The sequence below is a fragment of the Topomyia yanbarensis genome, chromosome 2 (assembly GCF_030247195.1).
Source record: "Topomyia yanbarensis strain Yona2022 chromosome 2, ASM3024719v1, whole genome shotgun sequence".
Taxonomy (NCBI): domain Eukaryota; kingdom Metazoa; phylum Arthropoda; class Insecta; order Diptera; family Culicidae; genus Topomyia; species Topomyia yanbarensis.
Window position 1 is genome coordinate 391,260,215 of NC_080671.1, and position 23,150 is coordinate 391,283,364.

Sequence of the window (23,150 nt, forward strand, 5' to 3'; positions counted from 1 at the left end):
GATTGTAGTTTTCTTTGTCGTGAGGATTTCCGCACACACGGTTTTCCACAGTGTGCAGATTGTTCACAGAACTGACACGTCTTCGAGCATGACACGAAGTGATGTGCATAGGGGCTACCAGCAGCCAGGGTCACGAAGAAAGATATCGAGCGGTTTAGCTGCATTACTTGAACACCATTTGAGGGGATAAATAAAAGAGTCATCTTTAACGGAACGCATTATCCTCCATATACACTAGAATCTTAAACTTAACTTTAAGGTTCTATAATCTGTTTCATGTTGTTCTTGTCGATATATTCATTATATCAATTACGTACATGTAGGAGCTGAATAAGGGTAGCTCCATTTCTCGTACGGGCAGACGAATTATGGAGGTTTTGAAGTCAATAACCACTGTGAAACAACATATCAATCTGTATTCAGACTGAGATATATTGATCCACAAAATGCTCACTACAATAATAACGGTACGTTGTATAGGATCTCTACAGCGCAGCGCTCAAGAACGAAAAGCGTCGGGAACTGTTCATTATTTGCTTTGGTTGCCGCTTGTTTTCAACGCTTGTTGTCATCAGCGTCGATGATGCTTGGAAGCAGACTGTAATGTAAAAATTCTGTTTCTGATTACAAATAGTATTGAGCGACACCTATTACCTATTACTCGAACAATACAGAATCGATCTCTACCTATTAACGAAGTTCCAATAAAATTAGTGATAGTTTAATATCGCATGAACCGCAATTGCGGTCTTCATATTGATTGTAGTGAAAGCTCATTTAAACACCAAGTACGTTGATCCGATTGCTGGACTTAACTGGCTGGCACTAGAAATCAACCAACATTTTAAAATTGCCCATTTATATAGGGCATCCATCGAAGATTGATCCAGTAATATGTGTTGAAGTAATAAAACCAAATTCATTGATCATTCTTGCTAGGCTAAATTATTCTCGACCATCTCAACAACGTCCATCCGTTCCAAACTGCTTAGCGTTACCCGTCGAGAAACCCCATCATAATGTTCCCACATTCATATATTGGGGCCTGCTGAGAAAATCGATGAACCGAATCTAATAATAAGTTCCGCTTGCCATCGTTTGCACGGATCGGGGTGAACCTTTTTTTTATTATTATTATTAAGCCATGTCCTCCCCATGGGTGTACGCTACCTGTATCTACTCTATTTCCGAATCATCTTTTTCTGTTGCGCGTAATCAAAGGAGCGCAAATGATGACGGAATCCCGGATTTGAATTCCAACTCGATGAATGTGGCGTGCAAATCCGGGAACCAATTGGCATACTGTGTCAGGACTAGCGTGATTGGCTGGTTCGTTTCTACATCTAAACAGCCAGTCGTTCCCGTGAGTTTACAGGAAACGACTTCCCATTTAGGTGGTGTGTACTACTGATGCCAGAGCGAGTTATGTATATGCAGCGCAGAATGGTGCTACCATTTGAGAACATCGTGACCCTTGCTATTAATAGATACTAGAATAGCTCTAATTAGCTGGGCTCTTTGCACATCTGAAATTCAATTATTTCCAACAGTGGTTGAACCCTTTGTGGTCTCATCTTCGGGGACTATTTCGAGAGTTGTTTCCTGTGGAAGGATTTGATGGGACATTTTACCATTCTCAGTACAGTATTTTTTTCTCTGTTGGTCAATAATTAAAAGGCGTGCTCGCGAAAAATAGCCCGCCCCAATTGGTTTGTATTTTTTCAACTGCGCGAGTATATTGGTCATTCCACGTTCGATTTACAACCAAAATTTGAATCCCTTCCGAATTTTTTCTTGCATTCTTTAGCTAAAAATAATTGACTCGTATTTTTTGTGTTTAATTTTTTTTCGAGTTATGAGTTTTTGAACTTTTGAAGTTAATAAAATACAACATTTCTCAATCACTGATAACTCGAAAACTATTCGATGCATGGAAAAAAATTAAATAAAAAAAGTTGCATTTTCGCATGACCTTACCGAAAGTATTGTTTATTATATAACTAATGTATTCTGTAATTTTTAAAAATAAATTGAATTTTTTTTTTAAATTGGACCAATTCTTTTGCGTTTACTTTTTTTTTAATATTAAAAATCATGGAGTTGATATCAAAATCCTTCGCTAGATATTAAAATTATAACATTAAAATTGACGCAATTTTATGCTAAACGCCCAGCATTAGACCTATTATAATTGAAATACCTCGTGAAGTACTTCAAAATTCATTCTGAAATTTTTACACCATCTTCTCAATATAATTATAATAATTCCATTTTTTGAAGGGGTCATGTAAAAACGCAACTTTGATTATTTCATTTCTTTTCCATGCATCTAATACTTTTCGTGTTATAAGTAATTTAAAAATGTTCAATTTTATGATACTTAAAAGTTAAAAATCAATTAAAATTTTGGTTGTAAATCCGTTGTAGAAGGACACCCGTATTTTGCAAATGTTAGGAACAAATTAAATATATTTTCAGTTGGTCTAAAATTGTTCTTTTATATTTTTTGGAAATATGTATAATGATATTGAGAAGATCGTGTAAAAATTTTAGAATGAATTTCGAAGCACTTGACGAGATATTTCAATTATAATAGGCCAAGTATTGGGTGTTTATTGTAAAATTGCGTTTTTTTTAAATGTTATAATTGTAGATATAGATGCAATTTGTTTTGATATTCACTCCAAAATTTTTACACAATCTTTTTAGCATGATTGTTAATAGAAATATTTGTTTTTTTTGTGAATTTCAGTCAACGTTTCCGCCATGTCATTGGCAAATCGATTTTCTGTACGTGAACTTTTTCACAACTTCGTGAACATTATTGATAAAACCAAAGGTTGACTCATGATGTTATTCATATATTTAGAAACATTAGATCACAAAAATCAAAACATACTGGATATTTTCTCGTCAACTATTTCACGAAACTCAGAACGGAATTTTATTCACGAATCTATTCAGTCCTCGCGAACTAATTCATGATTCCTAATCTGTTAGTATCGATCCAATATCCGTGCTCGTAAAATAGTTCACGAATAGTTCATGAAATATTCATGTATTCGTGAACTGGTTTATGATACCTAGTATAATAGTCACGACTGACCAATCGTGCTCGTGAAATAAATCGTAAAATATTAAAATATTCATGTATTCGTGAGTCCTAGTATAATAGTCACGTCTTACCATTCGTGCTCGTCAAGTAGTTCACAAAATCATGAAATATTATTAATGGATTCGTGAACTGGTTCATAATTCTATGATTTATGATCTATTTTGGGTATTTGTAATATTTAGAACATATCCCTAATCATTTTCAGTAATCAGTAATGAAATTTTCACGTGAACTTTTTGACAAAATTTGGAGTATTGATCGTGGAATCATTTTTGTTCCATGCACTTTTTCATGAAATGTCCAGCTGCTAGCGACCAAGCCGTGTAGTGTCTGGCAGGCTAAAAATTTGTTGCTCTATTTCAGCCAAGAATAGAACCACTGGAAACCTGCTCCCATGTCGTAAGAGGTGACTAAGAACATGCTAGGAGTTCCTAGGTCAAGCTATTGATCCGTACCGAAGACTTAACATGGACGGACCTTAAGTTTTTGCATCATAGCCTTTATTCATTCTATATTGAGTAAATTACTAACATATAGTCACCTTTTTTGATTCACTACTCCCGATTATGTACCAACGTCTAAGGTATCTTCTGGCGGTTGTACAATAGCCGTAAAGGATGAAGTCTAATTCTACATTAAGTAAGAGCATGTATTAATATAGCGGCTCTTTTGCACCGAGGTATAACATTCAAATCGTATTTAAAAAAAGCAAACTTTCAAGTAGGATTTTTTTGAATTGGTCTAAGATGAAGCTCAAAGTACCCAAAAAATGTTTTTTTGTGTGGCAAGCGATCTGTAGATGCGTCAAAATAAGCCAGCTTTTTGTAAAATCTGGTACCGTCTTCTGACAAATCTACATTGACGAATACCTCCGAAGTGACTTCTTGAGGTCTCATGGAAGGTCTAACACTAGCTTTGTACTACTTTTGCTTTTCTAAACAGTGTTAAACATTTGAACACTTCACAACTTCCTTCTGTCAGAAAATGTAGAGTAATCGGAAGCTAAAACATCGTAAAATCGCACTCCTGGTTCTGTCTTCAAAATCATCCAGTGTAGTACTCTGCGTCACTCTTTCTAGTTTGAACCGCTCATATGGTAGTTGGTCTTTGTCAGTATTGCTCTTCTGCAATACATTCGTCGATGGATCAAAAGCCCTTGCCGTTGTGTTTATTATATTGATTACGCATATCGTTTGCAATTTGGCATCTAACCCAATTATGGGAACATGTCTGATAGGGAGAGTGGAGATGTCAACTTGTCATTGACATTTCGTAATGAAATTTCACATTCATTTTGGATATCTTTTTTGTTGTTTGTACACTTGCTTTGTACTGCAAACTTTGGAAATAATCATAGAAGTGATAATAAGAAGCCATACTCCCAATGGCCGTCTATTCGGATTTCAAATTGCTCGTTTCGAATTATCGGAAATTGATCGCGAGCGACTTTCGTACATATTGCTAAGATCATATTGATGATGAATGATATGATAGATACCTCTAACATATTCTACGCGGCTTTATCCTGTTATGTAACGCCCCGCGGAATAATAATTCTTAAAGTGCCTACTCGGCATTCATATTTCTACTGGAAATCGCACTCCTGAAAACTCTGATCTAAAATGAAAACACAAAGCGCGTGAGTGCTTAGCGAAATCAAAATATCTACCAAGATATATCCTGTTTAATTTCCCTACCTACTAACACCAATGCTTGCCTGCGACACTTGTGGATGATGCAGAGAATTCCTCGGTCATAATAATCATAAGTGTTGAACTATGAAACAGAAATTACAAAAATCGTGACTAAGATGAAATCATGAACATAAATCATATAACTCGATATAAAAGTATCAAAAATCGTGACTGAGATCCTCAGATCATGAATATAAATAAACATAAATCTATGTTAACGACTAAAATATCGCGATAACATAAACCGAAATTGTAATTAAAATATCAAAAACCGTGACTAAGATTCTGATCATGAACATAAATCACTACTCATGACTAAAATAATACAATAACGTCAATAAAAATTACGAAAATTGGGATTAAGATCCTGAAATCATGAACATAAATCCCGCTAGTCTTACAGAAAAATCCGATGGGAAACTCATGAATAAAATAGCACGGTAACGTGATGCCGACGGTGTTTTCCCAAATTATGAACAAGAATCATAACAAAAACTAAACATGGCCAGGAAACCACAACAGTAACCCAACCAAACATTCGAATACAACGCCATGTATATATTCGGGGCAAACTAGTTTTTTGAAAACAAAAAATAGTGTCATGAATACGAGGTTCACTATTCATAATTTCAGAAACTTGGTAACGGTTTTCGTAAATCGTTCAGTGATCTTTGTTTCATGAATGTATGAACGGATTTTTTTCCGTGCACGTTGTTGCTTACCAAATATTTTTGCATCATTATGGATGGTGGAATATACGTCTAGATCGACTTTCGTCACCGCTATGGTTACCAAATATACCGTTTCAGAGCATATTAGAAAGAAGACAATTCTGAAATTCGTATTTCTGATCGGGTGCGGGTGTGGTTAGATAACCAATGGAACAATTAACTTGCCTCTGCACTCGAAAGGTGTTGTATTGGTAAGAAGCCAGCAACGGGATGGATGGAACCCATCAAATTCACCACCGTCTCTCCCGTTTAATTGTGTTAGTTATTTTAAAAACAGCCTTTCGTAAGCATACTTACCATATTGAAAGTGAATTTCAGTTGAAGAAAGTTTCGATGAATACGATAAAAACTGGAATATTGAATGTACTCAACATTAATGGATGGAAAGAAGAGAAAGGGGGTATTAGGACAAAAGGGGAAAATTAGGGATTAAATTATGCAAACCATAACTCAATTCTAATTCTTCATATGCTTTTTTTATTTCGATTATAGGTTTTAACATTAATGTTATTCACCTCTTTTCGGGTTAGAGAAATCTCTTTTGGAAAAATCTCTAACGCTATGTGCGGTGTTGGGACTCGAACCAAGTGAGCTGCGTACAACATACAACGTACAATCATACTTTTATCCTTCTTATCCTTAATGCGTTAAGCGAATTCGATAAAAGGTGAAATTTCGGCGCATATACAATCGTCTGTCTGCTATTATTTTTAGAATATAGTCTTTATACGCCAGATTTATTCATTCGGCCATTCATTACAACCGTAATTTTTGGCTCAACTTTCCCAATCTTTGAAAAACTGATTTATTTTTATATCTTCTATTACCACAAACGTCATAAAACCAAAATTACTCACCTTTTTTCCATTTCTCCATTTGCTCTTTTTCAGGGTAGGTTGTAGTAAGCCGCACACGGGAAATGCCACAGTGTTATTGCAGCTTTCCATCTCGCAAAAAAGGTCTTCACTCTGCAGTCAGTCGTCGTGGAGAGCACCGGAATCGCACTAGAGAAAACACTCGCATTTAGCAGTACATATGCTACAGTAGGTATCTAATCTACCCATGGCATGCAAACATGTGCATGGGACAGGGTGAAGGCAATCGGCAGTTTTCGCCGGTAACCTCGCTCCACTCGCCTATTCCTCCGGTCCGTAGTAGCAGTTCTCTTGTTTACACGGATGTGAAAATGTTGAAGGGAAAATAAAGCATAAAGGCACGGGGCGCATGGAGATGTTTTCCAATACAATATATAGTTTCTGCAAGTTGTTGCAGCCATAAACATACTTTGTTTGTTTTATTTCTTAGGAATTTGTCTAAAAAAGTTGTATTTGATAATTAACTGAAACTGAAGTGCAGTTGTAAGTTTTCTTCATTTTTTTCTATTGGGAATAAAACCGGCTGCAGTGAACTGTTCTCCAAGTACGAGTTTGTATCTGCTTGCTAAAAGATTACATTACGTAAATGAGCTCATTTGAATACTCAACTATTACTACCAAAGCACCCTAATGTATCATTACAGAAAAGTATAGACTTGTTTTAAGCGAACATCAAACTTTAGGAATGTGTTTGAACCATGCACATTGCATATCTCGAGTGTTTGGCTTAGAATGAGAAATGTACAAGGATATTTCCACCAGCGTATATCTATCTATGCATGATAGTTTATACGAGAAACCAATTGACATTGGGCATATCAGATAAGTAAATACACACACAGACACGAATTATAACCTGATAACGGGATATCTCTAATGTTTTGCTAAGTACTTTATGGTTATGCCATGTGAGGGTAAAATTAATGAATGAGCCACCGCCGGTTGCCGTCGCTCGGGTCCAGCGGAGACGTGCATGTAAGCTGCGGGGATCGTACGACGGAACGAACGAATGAACGTAGTCAATGAGGCAGCGAAGGCTTCAAGCATGAATGAATGGATCGATAAATTTCTCCCTCGGTTAGGTAATGAGGCGGCCACTTGTTTCATTCAACTGGAGGGGTTATGCGCATCAAATTAGGCGTTGTTTCTGCTCGCCCGAAGGCATCCTTTACCAACAACGTTTGCGACTAGTATTACCACCTTCGCCACTGACCTTATTATTTTAGCGTAAAGCCATAAGAAGAAAAATACCACTTAAAGGGAAACCCTTCCCGACATGCACGACTTACGAGAAAGACTGGAACTTTTGCATTAACTATGGTATATCGGATCCAGATGCACGTGGGAATGATATAAGATATTATAACTCCTTAGATCAAGTTCGCGAAGAAGAATATGGATATTCAAACTTTAAACTTTCTTCCAGTCCAGATTATAAATAATATTTTGATAGCCTACAAAATCGACATTATTTCGTTGATTTTGAAGGGGTCCGTGATTCAAGAAAGATTCAAAACCACTGGTCTAGAGTAACATCTTACTCTATGCTATTGCAGGCCCCTTGCCAGGATTTTGCTTCGGGATGGGCTTAATTTTTTTGCATAAATGTATTAATTCTGATGATTTTAGAGAGTCACCGGAAACTGAACGTAATTTTGAAAAGTTCTATGTGAAAAAAGTTCCAAAACTAAGACAATAGGCACTAAAAATCCTAAAAATAGTTGATCTGTTACAAGACGAATCGACGAATTATTGATTTTGAATTAAATTTTTATTAGTGATGTACAAGTTACAATTTTGTCCAGTTACAAAGACCAGTATTCAAGAGATTAAACTATATAAGGGTGCTATGAAATGCAAGGTATTCTACAGTTATCCCTGATGGTACAAGGTACACTAAAGTTTTGGTATTCCAAATGACCTCAGACATCGATATTTGGTGTCTACTCGCCAAACCTGAACCGGAAGTCACCATCTTGGTTTTCGAAATGGCCGCAGATATTAATATCTGGCGTCTATTCGTCAAGCCCGTTCCAAAAATACCCATATTGAATGGGTTTTAGACAATTCCACTGAACCGGAAGTCGTCATCTTGGTTTCCAAAATGGGCTCAAACATCAATATCTAACGTGTACACATCAATTTCGTTCCAAAAATACGTATATTTATTGGGTTTTAGAGAATTATAAAAACAATAAAACGAGTTTTAATGGTCGTCCGGTAGAACTCACGCAAGTGCTTAGCCATTGCACGTGGATATCTGTTAACGAGGCTGGGTACTATTTCTTCCTCTTCAACTGCGTATTGAGGTTCATTCATTTCTATTTCGGTATTGTACACTTATGTGTCCTCATCGTGGATGCTGCCCTTATGTGCGCGAACATCTGATTTCTTCCTTGCTTCTTGCCCTTACGAGTGTGAACTTCCTCAATGATGGTCATGGCTGTAGATTTTGAGGTACTTCAGGCAGATTTGGCCAATATTACCTGACCGGCGCACAGAGGAGTAACTGGGGTCGAATCCTGGCCAAAACTATTTATTGCGGCTATTGCTGTTATTATGCCTTAATATCTATCCACCTACCAGTGCAGAGGTCAATTTTCTAGATCCTTCCGAATACTAGTATTTTCGAGGTGATCTTTGTGAATACATTTGTTTTTCCCGCTGCATGAACAGTTGGTCAGTGGAAAAGGAAGAAGAAAAGGGATGCCTGTGCACATATTCATAAAGATTCACTTTGCCAAACATAGTATTTGACCCTACAGCATTTTGGCGTACCTCAAATTAGTAAAAATATCAATATTTTCAAATCACTTGGAATTTGTGGATCGGAAAAGATCGGAAGAGATTGAATGTTTTTTTGGATAGCCGGAATATTGTTTTGTAATGTTGTTTCAGCAACATTGCCGGATCTTGCCGTATAATGTAACTTTTTTATCATTCAAATTTGGAATAAATTTTTTTAAAAAGGTGTTTTTAAAGCTGGTCCAATTCACAGCAACACTACTATTTTCGGTTATTTTTAAGCGGAGGTTATATAAATAGTTGTGTTCAATTACGTTTGTTATAATATTGTCTTATTTAATATAGTCATCATCATTTGAAAGCGATTTTGCGGGATATATAATAAACATGATTAAAAACCCTTAAAATATCACTCTTTTCCATCCATGCAAAAATTATTTAGCAATTTTTCACATACTCGTTATTTTGCCACAACATGCAGTATGCTTTTAGGTATCTAAAAAATATAAACTAAATAAAAAATCAAAAAAAAATTTTTTTTTGGTTATTGGCCAAGAATTTGTTCTAGTTCCTCCTCTGTGCAGCGGTTTCTGAGCAGGGTAGACCGTAATATGCCATTTTTTCCACAGAACTGGCACGTATTAGTTTGTCCTTTATATGTGCAAAGAATTCTTTCTGTAACGGCCATATCGCATTATGTTTTATACTTCAAGGCTACGTAGGAGAGAATGGATCAGTCCGCCGACCGACATTCTCATTATAAGAACAATGTTGGAAACACTGCGAAGTCCCTCTCGCAGGTTGATGGGATTGACGGTATTGTAAACATCATCAAGCCACAATATATTCAATAGAGTTATCTAAATATAAGGACCTTCGCTCTTTTTAGTTTTTATTTGCACCAAGTTCTACTACTAGAGGTTAATTAGTTCTCATGTTAATATTCCACCAAACATTATGACTACTGAGGATTTGATTTATATAAGAAGCCCGCTTCAAGATGTTGATTACAATACGTCTCGATAGTGGTGTGTCGGGGAGGCCGGGAGGGCTGATATGAGCCTTTTGTCTGTTCTATACCTTTCCTCTATTCACCAGCTCATAACCAACAATCAACCAGTAACAAATAGATAATTGAGAAAGGATGTGCTATGTGTGGTGATTAGCTATTCAAGTATTAGTAGTGTTTGAAGTACTAATGTATGTCTCATGTGATGATCATAACTTCAGCTGTATCTTGTACCTATCTAATCTATTACGTCTCTCATATATTGTCTTTTATTTCTTCTTTTCGAGTCCTATACTGCCATTCTACACCCGCCTTCAGCTGGGTCAACAAAGATGGTGATAGTGAACGTCTTAACACTCACACATTCTCAAACGCGGTCTCAGCGGGAACCTACAAAAATGCCATCGTGCACGCGATTACGAATCGGTCATGTCCGAAAGTCTATCCTTGATCCTAGAAGCCTAGGTCCATGCCTTCAGCTGGACCATTTAAGAAAATACGCCCATACCTATTAGACAACACGTCTCATGGCGACATGACCGGGAACCCTATCGATATAAACGATCCCACTCTCTGCCAGAATTCAAACCGCGCACTGAAAATTTAATATCAGACTCACGGTTCGCGCAACCATTCAAGAACATACGTTACAAAATCACGTCAGCGCACAAACGTTAGAGCCCCTCGCGATTTTCCAAGCAACATACGAACTCGCAAACATGATTACACCCCGGTGATAAGGTGAAAATCTCAGCACTCATAAACTTACCAACACGATCTCAAGTGTCAACCTACAAACTCCCGCGCTCGCGCCATCATGAATCGGGATCGTCCGGAAGTATCTATCCTCGGTACAAACAATCTAGGTCCTTGTTAATTATTAAAAAAATAATAAAATTGAAAAATAACTACCATATCCACTAGACAAAACGTTCCATGGCGACATGACCGGAAACTCTAGTGATATGGGGTAACTCTCCCTGTCAGAATGTGATCCGTACACCGAAAACTAAAGATCAGAATGACGGTCCGCGAATATATGAATCGCCGCAGGGTTTCAAAATCGAATTTATACATGCGAAGTCACATACACGCGACAAACACGTCAACATACGAACGCTTAAGCCCTTCGCGATCATCTACGCACACCTATGCCCGCGATCGCGTAAACTTGATAACACTGCGGCAATTGTGTGAACGTTTTAGTACTTACGAAGTTACAAACGCGATCTCAAACGCCAACCCGCAAATGCGCGATCATGAATCGGTCACGTCCGGAAATCTTTAACCTTCATTCTAGAAATTTAGGTCTATACATTCAGTTGGACCAATAAAAAAAAAATAAAGCTCATATCCACTAGACCACGCGTTCTACGACGACATGATTGGGAACTCTAATGATATGGAAGAACCCACTTCCTTCTGGAATCTGAACCGAACACAAAAAATTAAGTATCAGATTCACGGTCCGCGCGCGATTATTCTAGAACACACGCGAATATGCGAAAGGCACACGGTTATGAAATAGAATTTATGCACGCGAAGTTACACGTTAGCACACGCGACATACAAACGCACACGCGATCGAGCACATTAACGTACAAATGTTCGAGCCCTTCGCGATGATACACGCGACTCCCTACGCCCGCACATGCCTGAACCGTACAATGAATATCACATTCAGAATCACGGCCCGCTACAATTGGCCTATTGCAGTGTTTTATTGGGCGACATTGCCTGTCTCGTCTGCAAATTGTAGTATGTGATTCTGACGGGGAGCCCTTCCGAGAACCTAGCTCTACAGCTCCAGTAGGACAACTCTCGAAAAAAAAAAAATGTTGGAAACACTGCGAAGTCGTTTCTACATGTGTCCTTCGGAATGTATTCCATTTCTCTCAAATGCGACAGGACGCCGAACATTGATTTACTCTTCGATTATATACAGTGAGGACCCGTTTTTATAAGCCCCTTGGTGAATTTTAAACTGATAAAATGGGGACAAAATCGGGACATATATTTTTCTTTCTTTTTAAAAAACCGAAGCTCTTAAAATATTCTTCTTTAGTCCCTAGATATAGCCTCATAACCTTTCCTGATTATTTAGCTTAAATTTAATGGACAGTGCAAAATCTATTTTTTTTGCATATTTCGGATCTCTAAAATAAGAAAAATACGCTCAAGAAAGAATTTACTCGAATTCAACTTGGTTCGTCTGTTAGAACCCATCAAACTATCACCCATCATTTTTCATAAGATAAAATCGGGTCAAAAGCTGATAAAATCTGGGGTAGATAAAATCGGGGGCTGATAAAATCGGGTGCTGATAAAATCGAGTCTTCACTCTATAAAGGTATCTTAATTATAGCATTGTCACACACACAGCCATGTGTTTTAAGTTATTTAAAATTAATGGTTCTGCCTGGGTGAATTTGTTGAACGCTATGAACACTAAATGCCTGACATGTTGGAACTCGATAAAGATGATGTCCATAAGTCTAACCACAATTTTTACCTTCAGAAAATGTTCCTCATCATGAATGCTCGTTTTTTGCGAGCCATCAATAATCACCGTATCTGGCCGGAGCCCCACTTCTTGCAAATATATGGCAAAAATTATAGTAACAGCTTCTTTTGTTATTCAGAAATAGGAATCAGGAATCAGAAAATACGGATGTTCCCCGTATGTTGCCGGTGATTTGTGCCTTGCCGTTTGTTTTCATCATTTCCTTGAGCGGAAGGAAAGGAGAAGGAGGTGTGGGAAAATGGAATTGAAAGAGTGGGAAACATAACAGCACAAAAACAAACAGAAGGTCGGTTAAACTCGCAAGTAGTTCAACTCGCCTGCGAATAAGTCTAAAGCTGTTTACCACATTTGATAGGAAAGTTTAGTATGTCTCTGAGTTTCAGTCGTCCAAACATGGTGTCGTCTACAAATGGACGGCCGAAAACTCGAAATCGCAATTGCGCTACTGCTGGACAGTTGCATATCAGATGATATGAGGTTCCGTAGTCAGATTCACAAAGATCACATAAAAAAGACTCAGCGTGCTGAATAGTTGCCATGTGTTAATTGAATTTGCAGTGGCCGGTTAAAGCCCTGGTCAGCATGCCGCAGTGGAGCTTTGGAAAATGTAGGAGATTTTTCGAAATCACTGGGCACGGTTCTAGAAACGCCTTTGTTTGTCGACACGTTTGTAGATTTCTCTGATAAATGCGGTGCTTGGACAAAGCCCAGGACCGTATTTTTTCCCTTATCCAACTTGTCGAAATTGGCAGGACGGGCTTAGGACCAACGAAGTTAATCGCTGAACCAGCCCTGGCCAATTCGACAGCCCATTCATTTCCAGTAATACCGGAAGGTCCAGGCACCCAAACAAGGTAGATAGTGTTGACAATGCTTAGTTCTTCGATTTGGGTTTGGCACGCGATCACTAGCTTGGACCGTGATTTGTCTGAGCTAAGGGCCTTGATTGCAGCCTCATTATCGGAGCAGAATTTTATAACTTTGCCGGACATGCTCTGTTGAAGGGACGATTGTATCCCTCACATAATCGCGAAGATTTCTGCTTGGAATACGGTACAGTATCTACCTAGAGAGTGAGATTGTTCCAATCTCATTTCACGACAGTAGACACCAACACGTCCCTCCATCAACGAACCGTCAGTGTAAAAGACCACTTGCGTTTGTTGTTGTCTTTCCGTATAGCCAGACAACCACTCCTCTCGAGAGGGAATCTTCACATGGAATGTTCTGTAAGGAAAACTACATGTGAGTGTAATATCTCTGGGCGCAAGAATATCTTCACCCCATGTAACCATTTGTGACCACAATTGTGTATGACTGGTAGCAAGAACAACATGGTTATGGCTGCAGTCTGTATGCAAATGATAGTGCATCTTGTTTAAGGTGTATGTGTAATGGTTTGATGTTTAGAAGTGCCTCAAGAGCAGCAGTCGGAGTTGTGGTGAATGTACCAGTCAACGCCATGAGCGTCATTCTTTGCATATGGTTTACCTTTCACTGGACTGTCATCACCTCTCCCCTCTCTGCCACCACACAAGGCATCTGTATGACAGTATTGGACGTATAATTGTCGTCTAAATCCAATAGATATATTTGGGTTTGAGACCCCAGGTCTTCCCAAAAGTTCGTCTGCACTGCCCGAAGGCCATTGACTCTGAACTCAATGTGAGCAGACTAATTCTGTTTGGAAACCAATATAACTCCAACGTATATACTCAACTTCCGTATCTCAACCTGTCGCAGTGACGAGCAAAGAATGCGGTTACTAAGCAGTGCGTTTATCCAACCCGAGTCACATGCAGATATCCCATGACCGCGCGTCACTTCTAGATTGGACTGGAAGGACACATTATCAAAACCTCCCTCAATATCTAGGAATATACCTAAGCTAGATTGTTTGAGCGAGAAGGCGAGGTGTTGGCGCCCTCTGTGCGGCCACAGGTGGAACTAAAATTTTCTAAACAAAACATAACTCGTATTATGTACTACAATTCTTTTGAACATACTGCTGAGCTAAATCTAACCATTATTTCACAAAAATGTTTAGTTCATGCGAATCGAGTACTGATACACAACCATGCACTGCTAGGCCCCATGCAAAATTGACATCACTTCGCTAAAACTTTAATAACTTCTTTAAGCAAAGCCGGATTGACTAGCAGTCTTCAAAAAAGTTGTAGACAATTGAGTTATCTTTCTTATTTTCACTTACAGCGATAATACAAAATATACAGTGCCACCTAGCGTAAATTGTCGAAAAATCCCATACAAACTTCAGGCACGTTGGTCCGGTAGCTAGACTTGTCCGATTTGCTTCAAATTTGGTGCACTTACTCCTGGTGGGACTATGAATCGACTCAGGGGTGGGCCGATTGAGTTTTCAAAAATTCATTAGTGTTCATAGTTCACATGGGAAACTTTGTTTGTTTGGAAATCCAAAATTCAAGATAGTTTTCTTTTTTATATTGTAACGACATATAATTAGCAAGGGACTGGAAGGTGAAGTATTTTTCAAATATTAAGAGCCACAGTACTCAAGGGAGAGCAAGGATTTGAAGTAAGAAAGTTTAGAAAAGCGTGGAGTAGGGTCAATGAACAAGCTTAGAGTTTCCCGGTTACTTAGCTTTTTGTCTTCTGCAGCGCAGTAGTCAGGATCTTTTGGCATTAAATGCGAATCACCTGAGTCTGCGGCATGTCCGGACAAGCGTAAAGTCAATTTAATGACCTATGCTGTCGGAGCCGACAAAAAGTTAAGTCACGGAAAACTTCCACCCTAAGCATTGTGCGACGATGAAACTCATTGAATGAGTTAGTTTTTGCCCTCACTAATTGCCATGCCGGGGTGTTTTATTTCATCGACTCTTGTGTCTGCCTCAACAAGTTGTGCATATAGTCACTGTGTGTTGATTGAACACGGCGTCGGCAGCTTTCACCCAAAGCTGCTGGATGGATCCCCATCGCGGTACATTTTTTCCTTTTTTATTAACGACTTATAGTGAGTCAATCTTTTTCCTTTTTTATATTGTAACGACATATAATTAGCAAGGGAAAAAAAAGAAAAAAAAACAAGATGGTTTTCTAAATCTTGAAAACTTTCTTGAATTTTGGATACGGTACGGATACGCTTTTCATGGAACATCTTTTAGCTTCAGGGAATTCCTATTAGTTTTAATGAAATCCTGCTAATTTCACGGAAATTTTGGGAAATTCAGAGATATCCTATGAGATTCAGGGAAATCTTAAGAAAAGCAAAATGCAATGCAAAAATTCTAATGGCTTTCGGAAAATTACGACACGAAATTTTTACAAATTCAAGAAGCCCAATTTTAAAGACTTTCCATATATTTTTTTGGAATATGCATGGAAATATGTACACTGTGAAACAAAACAAATGAAAAAAAACAAAACAGACCTACAAACACTGCACACAGTGGATATAAAGAAAGAACTACAAACACTGTATACAGTGGGTATAAAGTAAGATTTGCTTATTTTGTAGTATCAGCAGGAATCCGCGCATAAAGATTGAATTTTTACGACCGTAAAATATAACAACGGTTTTAAGCAGTAGACACGCTTATTTTGCCAGAAATACCGCTCTTTTTGTGCCAGAATACCGGAACAGAATTAAATCTCTTGTCACAAATGCCAAAATAAACATCTGCTACTGGTATTTTCGGTACCATGCATTTTTTTTATGAAAAACCTCTAATCCTTCAAAATATCTGCTTCAAAATATCAGCCAGGAAGTGCTGTCTACGCTCATAGTATTGTTCACTTCCACGTCTTCATCGGTACTGCTTTCTTCTGTTCACACTCTAATCGGATGTTCGTGTTGGTTTCTCATTATTATGAGTCGCAATTGTGTACCCGCCTTCATCGGTGCTGGTTGTTGATTTGGAGACACTGGGCGCATTCGTTGTTGAGTGAATATCTCTTACTGCCTAATCTACTGATGTCTGTTTTACAGCAGATTGTGGTTTACCTTAAGATGACTGTATGTTGGTTTTGGTTGTATTAGTCGGATTACTTAACAATTTCTGCACAAGGTTTTCCGAGGAGCAGCGTCTTTCCGCGAAAGTGGCACGTGGGGGTTTGCCCTGGGTGCGTGACCAGCGTCGTATGATCTTATGGGACATCTTCGGTTGCGATGCTGCCATGGTTATGTCGGACGAATTCTCACCACATGAACACCATTAGAAACACCCGGGAAGAATCTTCTCAAAGTATTATTTGTAACAGCGTCCATTTCTTCGTATCTTTACATGCATCTTTTAATCACGTAATAAAAAAAATGTCTGGCTTCTTCTAGAAGGGTTCTAGTTAGATACTTCCATGCGCTTTGCCTCGCTAGCTGGACGAAATAGAACTTTAAAAAGTCCTGTCCTGCGGAGTCACTTTTGAATTGTGTGGATCGCATTGGCCATATAACCTACAACTACAGCTCATCCAGAGATTTTTTTCACATAATTGATTTCGCTTAACTCATCATTTCGATGTGTTCCCCGGATGGATACCTCCAAATAATCTTAAACTTAAATATCTGGGGACATGCCTCCATGCTGTGATCAGATCAAACTTTTGTTCAATAACCCAAATCGCATGAAAACATCACCCACTGTAGGAATAACAAGTTTCACATTTTTTGTTATATTTCGAATTGATGATTGGCCATGTAACCTACAACTACAGCTCATCCAAGCACAAGAGCTTTTGCAGTATGGCAGTTTATTTTTACTTTTTCCAGAATGCGCATCTGACGAATCGACATCAATTGAAGTGCAATTTTTCGGTCGCATGACGATTGGAACCATGCTCAATAGGGTCGCCGCAAGATGTCAATTAATTCGCTGCATCCATCACTGACATTGTCAAATTGGTAACACTGAACAAAACAAAGGATTACTTTTCCGCTGTGCACCTGTGTGGCATGTGTTTATGTTCCGCCGAGGCACAATCAAGTGATCTAGTCTGCTTGTTTTGTAAGCGAAAGTAGAGTCTTTTTTACGGCCAATAGACGCACGTGCTCTAACAACAACAAAATCGACTTGCACTTATTGCATGCACGACCGACCGTTGCAGATGCCTCAAGCGGGAATAAACTGCGTTCGTTGTGCGGCAGGTACATATTCACCGGAGTTGATATGCTAGTGCAGCGGCAACTGTACGGAACGTTTCCATGGGTACTGGTACGGCGTATGTGCGATATTATCATGTCAGCATTTGTCTACATGACGTGATTGATGAGCGTTTCAGTTTTTTTGCCGCTTTCGGTCATCTTCAGCGAACGATGTGCCTCCGTATCTCATCATTGGATGGTTTAGAAAGTTTTGGAAGGTGTGCACCACGCTTCCTCCGTTCGATTGCGTTGTAATACCATACCGTTGCTGCGCCATTCATTACACTGATGGATGTCACGGGTCATGGAAACTGCCCTTGAAGGCCAAAGGAAAATTTAAGATTTGTCTATGTGTGGTTAGTGAGTGAAATAGGACGCGATATTTTTTTTAATTATGTACAGAGACAAAAATTGAAATATATATGGCACAAAAATTCAAACAAGCGAATTACAATTAGTGACATAACACCTAATGGCATCTTTGCGAGTTAAGATTTGTTGTAAAGCAATCACTTAGATGAATTTTAATAAAAATCCAAAATGACATTGCAACCTAATCAATCATATTCCGTTTTAGCTGCCATTGAAATTATATGACTGCAAACATGCTCCTAATTCGACAAAAACACATTCGATGCAATCGCAGCCGTCTCACCCGGCAGCACACGTAGTCGGTTTTTGTTAATTTTTCTCGTTTTCCTTTTCGAGTGAAGAAATTTTAAAAATAAATCTAGCAGAATAATTAAATTATAACGAGACTGGTTAAGAGGAGAAATTGAAAAATTAATGCTCGCAAGTCCAAGTTGCGGTGGTACGCCTATGCCTTGGTTGTTGATGTATATACATATGTATACCCAAGCAAAACAGCAACACGCAACCGTACGGATACGCACTTGCACACATAGCAAACTTACAGCCGGGCTGACAGTGGATGCCGCACTATCCTTAAGTGTCCATCTGCTGAGAGCTTAGGAAAGACAAACTTAAGCCACGCACACTTAGGGTTGAGAGCCAACTAAAAACAATCGACGCGGAAATACCAAATGAACGATGGATAGGTACACACGTGTAGAGTAAAGTGGGGTAATGTAGTTCAGGGGAAAAGGCAGCGTACTGGCTATACGGGTCTCATATGTCTGTGATGTGATTATTGGCTTTCGGGTATTATAGTAAATTCGGTTAAAGGGAAATGTTTGCTTCGTACTACATAGCTATGAATATATGTTGAGATCGGTAAAAAAAAACAAATTATTGATTCTTTTATTTTAAAATATGAATTTTTAAGAATGTTATCCCAAATTTTTATCGAGATCGAAACAGTAGACGCAAAGTTACAGTGATTTTGATCTTACTCCTCTGCGGGCGTGGTTTAAGCATGGAGCTTGAAGCGAATATCTCGAAGTTACGTTTTCCAAAAACGTCTTTATGGTGACTACGATTGCCGAAAAAGTTTTCAACAGATTTCAATTTTTTATATTATTTGTAATTTAACTCCCATGTTCTTGAACGATTCCATGTTTTTCGTCATTTTAATATCAATGTTATGAATTCTGGGTGAAAATAGTGCTATGCTATATTTCACCCTAATGAGGAAAATTGGGTAAACACCAAAATTTATCACCAGTGCAAAAAAATTTTTCGTAAAACCAGCCTACACTTGAAGGGCAGAAATCCTTGCTTATTACATGGGTGCGTTTCGGCTTCGCCTCATCAGAAACCGACACTAACTTTTTGTCGGAATAGACTAGTCGGAAAATAGTGGCTTGTTTGGAAGAATCGTCCCCTTTTGCAACAAAAAAATGTTTTCAGCGAATCGTTTAAAGATACCACAAGTCCCTATACCAATGAAATTCAGTCTGACTTACGCAGCTTTGAATCCGTTGTTTGCTGGTGAAGGAAAGTTTGGTTTTGAGTCCGCAGCCAGAAAGTCTTTGCCAAATCATCATCCAGATAAATTTCCTTTTTTTTTGGTTTTTGACGTAAGTACCAACACCTTATTAACTGCGGTTATGTGTGATCTCGTTTTAGAGGCAAGGTACGATGTTCTGTCTGGGACGTCATCATATGAATAGTATAAGGGTTTTTTTCATTAGGCCGGAGTCCCAAGGATTGCAGGTTCGAATCCTGCCTCTGGGGAGATTTTTTTCACATAATTGATTTCGCTTAACTCATCATTTCGATGTGTTCCCCGGATGGATACCTCCAAATAATCTTAAACTTAAATATCTGGGGACATGCCTCCATGCTGTGATCAGATCAAACTTTTGTTCAAGAACCCAAATCGCATGAAAACATCACCCACTGTAGGAATAACAAGTTTCACATTTTTTGTTATATTTCGAATTGATAACGTCGTGTCTTTCGATATGAATACACAGAATCAATTTCTTTTCTCGTCTTTCAGCTAATAAAACTTTTTTAGTACTGTTGGTAACGAGACGAAATGTTTTCCACTGAAACCAGCGCAAAGTGAAGAACAGCTCGCACCAGCGCAAAGTGAACGACAAAAACAGTTACTTTTATCTTGTGTGCATTGTCCGAAGAACAAAGGTAACCGTTACTTTTGTTCTTGCCGTGGTGATTATCGAGATGAGTGAGTCTCAGCCACAAATTGTGGTGTTTCAGCCGAACATGATGGGCATGACTTCCAGTCATCCCGCATAAGATTGAGTATTCGTGATGGTGAATATTTGCTGAAAGTCAAAATGGAGCTTAGATTTAGTCATCTTTATCCAATTCAATCATGTCAGATATATTGCAGATAATAGTCAACAAATTGGTCCAGGTGAAAAGATTTTTTATTATAGAAGTTTTATCCTTAGGATCATTCCTTAGGAAAAATCTCTTTTGATAAAACTAACCCTATGTGCGAGTTTGGGAATCGTACTGTGTACAAGACAATCGATTTACCAACTACGCTATTTCGGCCTCTAATGCGAAAAGATTCTTTTAGCATTACAACTTAAAGCAACTGTATGTGTTTGACAATGCTAAAATCAAGTTCCTTATATATGTGGATGATGGGAATACCAAGATCAAGCTACATGATCTGGTACAACTTGCTTTCAATGTCCATTACAGGATTCATACCGTTTCGGAGAAGTGGAATTCATTACGAAGTACACATAGAGGAACTACTTACCAGGTATTTCAGATGGTGTTTTGAGGTGAGGATTCGAGTAAACCGATACATTCCCTCCAATCTGACCCAGCGGTACAATTCACAATACTGTAGTACCAATACACAGAGAACTTTGCGCATACCAAGGACAAATTAATACGTGCCAGTCTGTGAGCAGTCGACACCTCACGGACAATCCTGCTCAGAACGCGCCAAGGAAAGCTCATCTACGGAAAAAAAATCCAACACAACTAGTTGCCGAATTTGTGGCTGCTGTTCAATTGCAAAAACTGCGTAACTGAAACATAACATCAGTGAGGGAGCTAGTATCAAGGACGGAGAGTTCTCAAATGTGACCTACGAACATGAAGGCAGTAATAACGGTGATACGGATATGTACGACAATGAGAGAGACATGAATGAAGGACCAAGATGCAGCTGGCGAAGTAACACATATTTCCAAGACATAAAATGGTCTTCGTACGTCTTTATCATTCGCAGTCCACGCGCGATCATTCAAGAATATACGTCAAATGATTATAAAATCGAAATAATACACGCGAAATCACATACACGTAACAAACACGTTAACATACAAATGCTTGAGTCCTTCGCGACCATCCTCGGGACCTATACACGCGATCTCGGAAACATGATAACATCCCGGTGATGATGTGAATGTCTCAGCATTTATAAATTTTCAAACGCAGTCTCAAGCGAGAACCTATAAGCTCCCACGCTCCCACGATCATGTATCGATCACTTCCGCATGTTTCTATCCGGTACAATTGGACCAATTAAAAAAAGCTCTCATATCCACTGTACAACACGTTCCATGGCGACATGACCGGGAACTCTAGTGATATGGGGTAACTCATTCCTCAACTCAATTCAGAATCTGAATTGTGCACCGAAAACTAAATATCAGAATGACGGTCCATGTGACCATCTATGAACGCACACGAATCCAAAATCGAGTTTTGAACATGCGAAGTTACATGCACACGAGTACACGCGACAAATCCGTTAACATACGCACGCTTAAGCTCTTCACGATCTACAATGCACAACTACGACGATCGCGCAAACTTGATAACACCCCGGTAAAAAGGTGAATGTTTTAGCACTTACGAAGTTTCAAACGCAGTCTCAAACGCGAACCCACAAACGTCCGTGTTCGCGCGATCATGAATCGGTCACGTCCGGAAATCATTATCCTCCGTCCTAGCAACTTAGGTCTATACATTCAGTTGGACCGATCAAAAAATAAAGCTCATATCTACTAGACAACACCTTCCATGGCGACATGACCGGGAACTGTAGTGATATGGAAGACTTATTTTTAGCATCTGAACCGTACACCGAAAATTAAGTATGAGATTCACGGTCCACGTCCGATCATCCGAGAACACGCAAATATGCAAACGGCACACAGTTATAAAATAGAATTTATACACGCGAAGTTACGTACACGTTAGCACACGCGGCACACGCGATCGAACACATTGTCGTACAAACGCTCGAGCCCTTCGCGATGATACACGCGCTCCGAAATCTCCACGCTCGCACATATCTGAACCGTACAGTGAATATTCCATTTAGAATCATGGCCCGCTGCAATTGGCCTTAAGCAGTGTTTTAGTGGGCGACATTGCCTGTCTCGTCTGCTATTGTAGTGTGTGATTTTGACGGGAAGCCCTTCCGAGAACCTAGCTCTACAGCTCCAGTTGTACAAATGACGACGAATTCATTTTCCTGGGAACACTGGTGACATCTGATAACGATGTTAGCCACGAGGTAAAAAGGCGTGTTGCGGTTGCAAATAGAACTTTCTTTGGTTTTCGTGGTCAGCTTAAGTCCCGTAGTCTACACACACTAAACACGGCAGACTACAGTGAACTAGACATAAAGCACGAATACCGAAAGGGAGAGGAGTCAAGCTAGAGTTATGTACCGCTGAGAACCTGGAAGAGGTCGTCTACCGCGGAGCAGACCCGCACTCGCTAACTGTATGCAATCGGGGAATATTCACGTGCGGCGGGCGCCGAAGGAGCCTGACGAATGGCGGCGTAAGATCGAGTACGACTGAAATAGATTCGGTCATGATTCGGAGCACCCGCATTTCGGATTTTGTTGTCATATATTTTTTCTCAGTGTATTTTATTGATAGGACCATTTAATATCTAACAACACGTTGACATTTAGGTCAAAAGAAAA

At 39.0% G+C, this 23,150-nt stretch overlaps 1 protein-coding gene across 10 annotated transcripts in view; it reads left to right on the plus strand.

The window, feature by feature from the left end:
- Positions 1-23,150, plus strand: part of LOC131684799 (SNF-related serine/threonine-protein kinase) — a 140,489-nt gene that overhangs the window by 17,992 nt on the left and 99,347 nt on the right. For all 10 annotated transcript variants that reach the window (XM_058967948.1, XM_058967945.1, XM_058967944.1 and 7 more), the window contains exon 3: positions 6,431-6,583. The gene's annotated coding sequence lies outside the window, so the exon portion shown is untranslated. The remainder of the gene's footprint in view (positions 1-6,430; positions 6,584-23,150) is intronic.